Genomic DNA, 10,985 nt, shown 5'->3' with positions numbered 1-10,985 from the left:
ACTGAAGCCAGGAGGCTGAATAAACAGGGCCAGCCTTCATCAACGTAGGTGGGCATCATCTGATCCATTGAAGGTGTAGAGGAAGCATTAATCCTTCTTTTCCTTCTTGAGTTGGGAACTTTCTTTTCCTTCTGGACAGACACTGATATTGAAGCTACTGATCCTTGGGTCCTTGGACTCTGAGAATTACACTAGCAGTTCCCCCTGTTCTAAGCCTTTGGACTGGAACTCACGTCACCATCAGTGTCCTGGTTTTTCAGCTGGCAGATGACAGATTGTGGGACTTCTCGGCCTCCATAATCATGTGAGCCAATTCCCATAATAAGTCTGCTCTCATATATCCATACATATCCTATGGGCTCTGTCTTTCAGAAGAATACTAATACAGCTTCAGAACAGGCTGTTCCTTTCAAATAGGACAATTTTTTTTTCTAGAGTCTCCAGGTTCCAGCTATCTTGGCTAACTCCTCTTTTTCTTCTTAGACTTCAGTTTCTTGAAGGTTGTTCTGATTCCTTGGAGTCAGAGAAGTCCCTCTGCTTACCCACTCCCCAAAGCATCATTAATGTCCTTTCCCATTTCACCCACCTCATTACTACAATTCCTTGTAGATTAGTGTCTTCCCATTAAGATATAAAACCCATGTATATAGAACCATGTCTGTCTTGTTATATTTTACCAAAAGCCTGTCACAGATTAGACACTGGGTAAGTACACAGTTTTACAATAAGTGCCCTTTATGGCATGTTGTTGCTCTCCAAAGCTCTTAGCATCTTGGCAATTTTTTGTTTGATGACTAAACGGAAAATAAACACACTCAGCTAACTATAATCCTTGGCTCAGTCTAGAGGTTGCTTTCTCTTGTAACTCTTCCTGCCACTTTTCTTCTGGATTGGATATCCTTCCTACATGGGTCCTATAGACACCCCTGCTTACATCTGTCACTTCTCAAGCCTTTCTGTGCTATAATATTTGTCACATATGTCTTTCTCACTTAGCTTTGCAGGAAAAACTGTCCCTTATCACTGTATAATCCCTAATATACAGCATATAGAGAGTGCTTGGCACATGGTAGTTTCTTGGGAAATAGCTTTTGAATAAATTACTGAATGGCTGTCAATTGCAAGTATAAAAGATAAAGAAAATGAAAAGGGGAAACTAATTAGGAAGGTCTGATGTCAGAGAAAGGTAGAAGACTTTGTTCTTGGCTGGGGTGCAAGGTTGAATAAATGGTTATGTAACTGTAGTGTCTCCCCACAGTGTAGTTGATGCATGTGGTGCTTTCTGGAACTGGGACTAGAAACTCTGATGAAAGAAAAGAATGGAACATTTACACTGTATAGAGCTTAATGCCACATACTGGGAATTGCTGGCCCTAAAAAAAAGACTAGATAAATTTGGTAATATATAATACAAGGAACATATATCCTAAATCATATATCTGGTATATTCTTTTGTTTCTTCTCAGAATAGCCAAAGAAGCTCAATGTATCTCTGCAAAAGTTTATTTCCTCTATTCTGTCAAATAACATTGTCCTAATACAACTGCCTTTCTAAAAATAAATTCTTGAGACATTTGACTACCATAAAGACTAGATTTCAGGGTCTCCATAGATTCCAAACTTACTGACTTAACATCCCCTTTTCAGAAAAAAAAATTATTCAGTGTCCTCATGGGCAGTTTTACTTATCCCTTACTTTTAATTTTACTTTTTATTATACTTTCACCAGTGCGCTGTAATCTCACATCACAACAAAATTCAAGGGATAGGGACATAAATGAACACAGCATCCCCCTCTTATCAGTACTCTGAATACTACTCAAGCTACTAGTGCCCCCATGAATGGTTCCAGTGTCTTCCACTGGGTGATGTCTTCAGTAGTGAAAATCTAGACTTATCCTGAAGAAAGAAACTAGTATCAGATGGAGAAAACCCATAATGTATTTGTCTTCAGTGAAACTTCAGTCATTTGAAATCCTTCAAATTTATGCTCAAACCATGAAGTCAAAGTAACATAATGTGACCCTAAGACATCCTAAATTATCCATATGAGACATTAAATATATCATCTCATCAAGAACATTTAAGTAGAAATGGTCAATGGTAAATACTCTTGAGGTTGGTGAATTCTGTAGATACAGAAAAGAAACATTTGGGAGTTTTGGGGGGATTCCTTCAAAGTTACTTATTATCCTGCAAAGAAAGACATAAAACACTGAGTAATGATAAGAATTCCCAATAGATAATTTCCAATAGAACAAGTCAAAATTAGAAAAATAACATGTGGCCACTTTTCTCATATACAGGTTAAGAGATACCATTTGGGGCACTAGAACAGGAACATCTTTAATAGATAGGAATCAGGAGTCAATTTCCAGCCTTACTCCAAACAAAACACCTTCTTGAATGAACTGGCCATAATAGACGACTAGAATGAAACTGAAATAAGGGTGGATGCCAACATATCATAATTCTAAACCCTACTAGTAAACTGGCATGTGAGTTTCATAATCTCTAAAAGTAGCTAGAATCTAGTCCTCTCTATATAAATTTCACACCAAGAAGAATTTCTCTGGCAGCTTAAAGACTTGATAAAATTAGAAATATTCCTCACTGCAGAATTTGCATAACGGGATATGAAGATTCTGAAGTGTGTCAGGGGAAAGCTCGAAGAAGTTACAGTTTGAGGAAAAGCTGTCTTAGAGGAAATTGGGAAGGGACATGTAGTTGGCAGAACATAATCAAATGATACTGAATGAAGTAATAAAAGACCTCAATCACAGAAGAAAAATCTGCACAAAATCCTAGAAGATTACTCATCTAACATCTCTGTCTACCGTGAGCTGCTGAGCAATTAATTGGAGCATCTGAGAAAAGTTCACTTTGTACCCACTTGGCAGTGTTGCTCAGGAGAACATTTAAGAATGAAAATTTTAGGCAAAATAACACAAATCAGGTGGGAGGGTTATATATTGAAGAACCCCTACCACTGTCTTTACTGATCATGTCAATTCAAAAAGATTATAAGGGAGTAAAGAAGATTAAGAAAGAAAGAAAGGGAGAAATAAGAGAGATTCTGGGTAATACTGCTCATGGAGAAAATGGATCCTAAATGGCTTCATAGCTACTCTTTCTTTTTACGAATCTATATAAAAATTGACAATGTATTTGCTGCTACAAGAAGATGAACTGGACAATGAGAGTAAAAAAAAAATCAGCAAAAGTGCAGCAAGTGTGTGTGTGTGTGTTACTGGGAATTGAACTCAGAAACACTCTATAGCCGAGCTCTACTCCTAGATTTTTTCTCTCTTTTTTTGGTTTTGTTTTGAAACAGGATCTCAGGATCTTTCCAGGTTGCTAAGAGTCTCCCTAAATTGTTGAGGCTATTCTTGAATCTGTAATGTGCCTGTCTCAGTCTCCTAAGTACAGGGATTATAAGTATGTACTACCATGACTGGCTAATTAATAAATTTAATTAAATAAAACTACATAGAGGACCTACTTTCTTCTGGGCACTATGCTGGGAAGTGGGTGTGCAAAGCAAAATCAGACCACCACTACTCAGGTTGCTTACAGTCTGCAGGGGAAACCGAGCAAAACTGTGCCATCACACCACACATGGACCCTTTCTGCTTCATACCAGTCTTTGTGAATCTGCCAAATCTTTTATCTTTTGAGAACTAGTTCATGTCTTATACCTTTGGCAGGTGTTCCTCATCCCACATATTCCCAGGTAAGGCTAGGCTTTAGTTCTATGCCGTCTTTATAGATCTATACATCTCTATAATGGCATACAACACTTTATCCTAATTGATAAAAACTGCTCTCCCCCCCCCCCCCAGTACCTACTACCACATGGTCTGGAGTTTATGGACAGTAGAACAAATGAGCACTGTGTGATGAATACAGTATTATTAATATTGACAAAGGATTTGGTAAAGCAGAGCAGGAAATGATTGGTTCTGCCTGAGAGGGGAGGTAAAGCTTCTCAGAAGCGATATGAGTTCTATTATACCCTCATCATAACAATCCCATGAAATCTCTATTTTTATAACTGAGATATCAAAATTTCTGGCAGGCAACTTGCCCAAAGTTAATACATTTATGAAATGCTCTAGAATGGCTTTCTATGGGATGATAAGAAGTCTGGATTTTATTCTGTAGGCAACTGTGAGCCATCAAATGTCTTAAGAATATACACAATGCTATCAAAAATATATTTTACTATGGCAATAGCAGTCAGAAGGTAATTGAAGGATTATTGAAAAAGCAGGGAAGATTAGAGATCAAATGATAACTAGTAGCTGGACTAACTAACTGCTAACTTCTTTCAGAAGAAGTTAAAGAGGGGTGGATCCCCATAGTGGCAACAGTGGTGAATGAGAGAAAAGGAGAGGCTGAAAATCCATTTCTTTCTTTCTTCTTTCTTTTCTTTGTGGTGCAAGGGATTAAACTCAGGGGCATTCTATCTCTGAGCTGCATCCCAAAACCTATTTTATTTTTTATTTTGAAACATTCTCACTAAGTTGGCAAGGATGGCCTTAAACCTACAATCCTTCCATCTCAGCCTCCCAAGTATTGCGATTATGGTTGTGTTCCACTATGCCTGTCTGGAAACCCATTTCACAAGCAGAACTCAGAGAGACTTCTCAAGAACTCATGAGAGTTGTGAGGAAACTGGATCAATCATAAGTGTCTGTGATCCTTTCTTGCCAGGCTCTGGAGTGAGTAACGGAAACATTAATCTTGAGAGGAAATGCAGGGGGAAGAACACTGGAAAGAAAGTGGGAAAGGCATCAGGGTCACACTAAGATATTTAAAATTTGGCAAGTCAGTAGAATATTCAGAAGTTTACGTCTCCTAGGAAGAATAAGTATAAAGACCTGAAGCATCAGGCGAGGTCTAAAATGTTAATCTAAGGGTCAATGTGAAGTATAGAAGGGCTACAGTAATGGAGGGGACAAGGCTCTCCAAAGGATGTGCAAAGTGAGAAGAACTAAGAGAAGCCATCCCCAGAGGCGGAGTATTTGGGACGTGGAAGAAGTCAGGGTGCTACTCTAGTCTAAGAAGGAGCCATTGGAAAGAGTAGAAGGAAACAAATGAGAAACCTCATTATTACGTTCATGAAAGCAGGTGAGTATCAAAGCCCAAGATTAACCAATACGAAGAAGGAAGAATTGAGTATGAAGATAATCAGTGCAGACATCAGACTTGGAACAGCAGTGCCACAATTCAAAGAGTGAAACTTGAGAGATACTAGAAAACAAGCCCATCAGACATACTGCGTACATGCATCACAGGGAATCTGACGCTCCTATATTGTGCCCCAGGTATAGGAACTATTACTAGATTTCCTTTCTTAGAAGACAGAGAAAAGGAAGCACTTCTCAGTGGAAATTGGGAAAAACCCTTTTGTATTGCTTGGTACCTAGAAAAATTGCATTGAATAAATGAGCTAACAGTAACATGTTTGACTTTGAACTTACGATGTGATGGTTTACAAGCAACTCTCAGGACATCAGGGGCCTCTCAAGATGGTTGTGGCTCCAGAAAGCACTTGGTAGTACTTACAAAGATGCAGTGATTTTGCAGAAAGCCTTCCAATATTTTGATATATGGTCAGTCTCCAATCTTGGTATTCTGCTTTTATTATCTTAAGAATACTGACCTGGCAGTTTCTTACATGGTGTAAAACACATATTTAAGATACAAATCAGCAATTAAACTATTTCACTTCCACACACTTCCCCAATCAAATAAAAAACAATGTTTATGTGCTGGTATATATGAATGCTTACAGTAGCTTTACTGGTGTTCTACAAAACTACAAACAACCAAAATGTCCCTTAACTGGGGGAGGGTGGATAAGCAAGCGGTGGTTATACCTTCAAAGATAGCAATGAAAGTGAGTGAAACAGTGACATACACTTCAGTTTCACTGTCTCAGTGAGTTTTGGTGGGGAAAGAAGCCTGACTTTATAATTCCATTTATACCACATACTGGAAAAGGACAATAATTTCTGTCGTGGCAGAAATAAATTATCAGTGGTTGTCAGAGGGGGGTAGTCATAAGAGGGGCAGACAAAACAAAGGAACACTGGAGGAATGTTTTCTGGAGTGATGGAACTTTTATGTCTTGTTTGTAATGATGGTTATACAACCATGTGCATTTGCCAATGCGTCAGAACTGTTCACTAAGAATGGGTGAATTTTACTGTATATAAATTATACCTAACTAAAAATAAGAGAAAAAATACTGGGCTGCAGCAAAACCATGAGGCATCTTCTAATTTCCTTTGATCTTGGTGCTCAAGTCTATAAAATGTGGTTGGATTATTTCCCAAGGGGCTGTTGCTCTATTCTACAAGACACCTTTCTTTAAGCAAGATGGGGAACCAGATGGCCCATTTCGGTTCGGATGGCCTACTTCAGTTGCTAAAGTGTTACTGTGGAGGTGACTGGACTAAAATACTCATTCTGTACACATAATTCTTCAAAGTCTTCTTGGATTGGAATAGAGTGTTTCTAATTTTTGTCATTCCAAAAGAAAAGAGCTATGGGAAAGTCCATCTGGTCATGCAATTCCCAACTAAATTTTGACACGTATATTTGGACAATATAGAAGAAGTCCCTTGGGAAACACTAATGTTTAATGAGCCAAAATTGGCCCTGGTAAATAATCATGATCTTCTCTTTTCATTTTGCAGGCACTAATTATAAAGATATTCAAAGATGACAATGTTTACTACCATCATCTGCCTTATCTTCCTGCTGGAACACTACTTTCTGCTGCCTGAATTTACCCAAATCTCATAGTTGCTGCTACATTTTTACATTATCCATGTATCTCTAGTTAAGAGAGTTGCTGTCAGGGATGACCCAGGAGTGGGTCCAAAGTATCCTACCCTTAGGGTAAGAGGGAAAATTTATAACTTGAAAGGGAAAACACTGTGAATAAAAACAATAATCTTGATGATGATGTCAAAAGCTTACAGTTTGACTTTGTAAAGCATAGGTCCACAAACTCCAGTGTAGTACTATATTTTATTGTGGTAAAAAAACATGTAACATTAAATTTACCATCTTAACTATTTTTAATTGTACAGTTCAGTACTGATAAATATTTTGAAATTACTGTGCAACAAGGCTCCCTATTTTCATCTTGCAAAACTGAAGCTTTATGCCCATAAATATTTATTCTTCTTCCCCCAAGCCCTTGGCAGCTGTTCTTTTACTTTCTGTTTGTCATTTTGACTATAGATACTTCATATGAATGGACTCTTACATTAATTGTCCTTTTGTGGCTGGATTATTTCACTTGGCATAATATCTTTAAGCTTCATCTGTGTAGTAGCATGCAACTATATCTCCTTTGTTTTTAAATGCTGAATAATGTTCCATCAGACGTATATATGCAACAGTTTTGTATTTATTACTGAGGGACATTTCGGTTGCTTCCATATCTTGGTTATTGTGAATAATGCAGCAAGAAACATGGCTATACAAATATTTAAGTTCTTACTTCAAATAAATTTGGATATATTCCCAAAAGTGGTACTGCTATATCATATGGTAATCTTATTTTTAATGTTCTGAGAAACCACCAAATTATTTGTTTTCTATAATGATTAGCAAGTTTACATTCCCACTAATAGTACACATGCATTCTAATTTCTCTATATTCTTTTTCTTTTTTTTTTTTTTTGACAGCACTGGGAATTGAACCCAGGACCTCACACATGCTAGGGAAGTACTGTATCCCTGAGCTATATCCCCAGAGTATATATATTTTTTTGAGATTAAAGTCTAAAATGTCGAGTCTAGCCTCTAATTTGCAATCCCGCTGGCACAGCCTCCCACGTAGCAGGGATTACAGGTGTGCACTACTAAGTCTGACTCAATTTCTCTACTTTCTTACCAAAATTTGTTATTTTCTATTTTCTGATAGTGGCCAATCTAATGGGTGTGAAATGATAGCTCATTTTGGTTTTTATTTACATTTCTCCAGTAATTATTGGTGAGCATATTTCCATGTGCTTGTTGGCCATTTGTATACCTTATTTGGAGATTTATCTATTCAAGCCATCTGCCCAATGTTTTATGTTTTTATTGGTACATTGTAATTATACATCAAATAATGTGAGAGATAAAGTGAAACAAACATACATGCACATATTAGTTGATGGATTTCTCTCTGATTCCACTCTATTATCTCTTCCTTCTCTCCATATATATTAGTGAGACTGGTAGTGATACTTTCATGTGTGGACACAGCCTTATTTGTACTGTTTCTTTATCCATTTTGAAATTGGTTATTTTGGTGTTGTTGAGTTAGAGATATTAATCTCTTATCAAATATCCTACTTAAAATATTTTCCCACCTCATAGGTTACTTTTCACTCTGATCAGTGTTACCTTTTTATGTGTACCAACAATTATTATTATTATTTTTTGGTGGTACTGGGGTTCCTGGAAGCCCTTCTACCTCCGGGCTACACTCCCAGACCTATTTTTTACATTTTTATTTGGAAACAGGGTCTCCTAAGCCAGTGCGTGCGGCTGGCTTCAAACCTGCGCGATCCTCCTGTCTCTGCCTCCCAAGTGCGGGGATTACAAGCGTGCGCCACCACGCCCGGCTAACAATTATTTTTGTAAATACAGTTTTCTTGGGACATGGTTATAACCAAACCATTTAAATAGAGTCTGTGGTTCTTTTGCACAGGAGAGTGGGTATGACAGACATCATATGTCCTTCAAAGATTAAAATATTTTCTCTCTGGCCCTTAAAAAAGATTTCTAACTCCTGGAATGGCTTGTATGCCAATGAATTTTGGTATATGATTTCCACAAAAAATCAAATTTAATTGTCATTCTGAGATGTGAATTATTCCATGTGACAACTCAGAGACAGTGAAATGTACTGGATAAAACCTTGCTGTGAGTCTAGTAGACCTGAGCCATGCTTTTTACCAGCTGTCTGATCTCAGGTATGTTACCTAGGTTCCTGATCTTTACTTTTCCCTACAGGAATATGAGGACTAATAAACTATACTGGTAATGGTAGGGAAATGTCAGGAATTGATGTAACAACTAGTGCATGCTTTGTATATAGTAAATATTTAATATGCTTTAGCTATATGAAAAGCAGGATTCAGTATCCCTGGGGAGTTTTTCTTCCTGGAAATCATGTCCATTACTAAAATGCCAAGAATGCCCCTCATACCCTTTATTATAGATTGAAGGAGCCTAAAATAATTTTCACTGCTGCTGTGTGTTATATAAAGCACCATCCCCCATTTCTCATGCATCAAGTGGAAGAAAAGTACAATAATGATTTTCTAACTTACTATTCTGTTTCCCAAGGGACTAGAGGCATCCTGACTCAGCTGAGTCTCCAGCAAGAACATATAATCATGCAAGACATTCAGATGGGCTCCCAGCCTCTCCATGGACAGGACACAGAAGACCAAAAGGTTATTAGAGGAGAGAATCCCCAGAAAGGCACCAAAGGACGGCATAAAAACAAGGCTGAACATTGATTTTATTCAATATAAGATGGCAAATAGTTTTGGAGCCACTGTGTATAAGAGCAGGATAGTCAAACACTGAGGTTTTAGCTGAAGGATGGTTCTGGCTTCAGGTGATGAGCACATTCAGGATTTTTTGTCATGATTCACTGATAGTGATTATAAGCTGATATATTTACTAAACTGGCACCATACAAAAAAAGTTAAAGGTCTTTCAATTACTGCCTTTTGATCAGGATCCAGAAAAAGAAGAGCAAGAATACACAGGACAAAGAACTCATTTTCCCTGTGTTCAAGTAACCACAATGGCTAGGCAGAGCCTTCCCGGTCCATTTGTGAATATCTTGGCCATATCCATGGAGCCTCCAGCCAATTGTGTGAAAAGACTGGTGTAAAATCAAAAGCTTAAGAGAAGTTCTAAAACAGCAACTGAGCATGAGAAAAGTAGGGTAAATTATCTATTATATTATTTCCCCTAGAAACACTGCAGAATGAGCCAGGTATAGTGGCACATACCTATAATATCTTGGGAAGGCTGGGGCAGGGGGAATGCAAGTTTGAAGCAGTCCTTGGAAACTTAAAAATAAATAAAAAAATAAAAAAGGGCTGTTGACGTAGCTCAGTGGCAGAGTGCCCTGGGTTCAATTCCTAGTACCACAAACAAGAAGAACAAGAACAAAATGAAAATTGCAGAATGAGCTTCCAATGTATATGTCTAATTTGGAGGTCTGATTGCAAGCTGGTAACAACTAATTTGGTGTGTGTGTGTGTGTGTGTGTGTGTGTGTGTGTGTGCATGTGCATGCACAATATTTACACTGAAATGGGGAGTGTTGCTTTATTGGGAGAAAATTTTTAGAGTGAATTCAGTTATTTCACATTGGAATTGATTTTTAAGTATATGGCAAATTCTTTTAAGTATTTTCAGTGGGGGCAAGATTGCATCCTATGAAAATGAGGTTTCTCTTTGGAAATGGTAGCAAAATATTTAGCTCCAGGTCTTGCAAATAAGGTGGATAACCACATACAGAGAAACACTGTGGGTCAAAAATAAGACTTAGAGAGCCGGGCATGGTGGCGCACGCTTGTAATCCCTGCGCTTGGGAGGCGGAGACAGGAGGATCGCGCAGATTCAAAGCCAGCTGTGCTGGCTTAAGAGACCCTGTTTCCAAATAAAAAAGTATAAAAACAGGTCTGGGAGTATAGTCCAGAGGTAGAAGGGTTTCCAGGAACCCTAGTACAACCAAAAAAAAAAAAAGACTTAGAAAAATTATCCTATTAAAATGAGCAGACTCTGATAAGACATTTTGTTTTCTAAAAGGGATATACAAATGGCCAATAAGCACATATAAAGGTGCTCAGCATCACTTAGTTATGAGGGAAACACAAACCAAAACCACAAGGAAGTATCACTTTGCATGTACAAGAAGGGGTTTAAGACAGTAACAAGTGTTGGTGA

The sequence above is a fragment of the Muscardinus avellanarius genome (assembly GCF_963383645.1).
Source record: "Muscardinus avellanarius genome assembly, chromosome: 4".
In the NCBI taxonomy this organism is placed as follows: Eukaryota; Metazoa; Chordata; class Mammalia; order Rodentia; family Gliridae; genus Muscardinus; species Muscardinus avellanarius.
The sequence above is the reverse complement of the archived record's forward strand: the minus strand, read 5'-3'. Positions refer to the sequence as shown.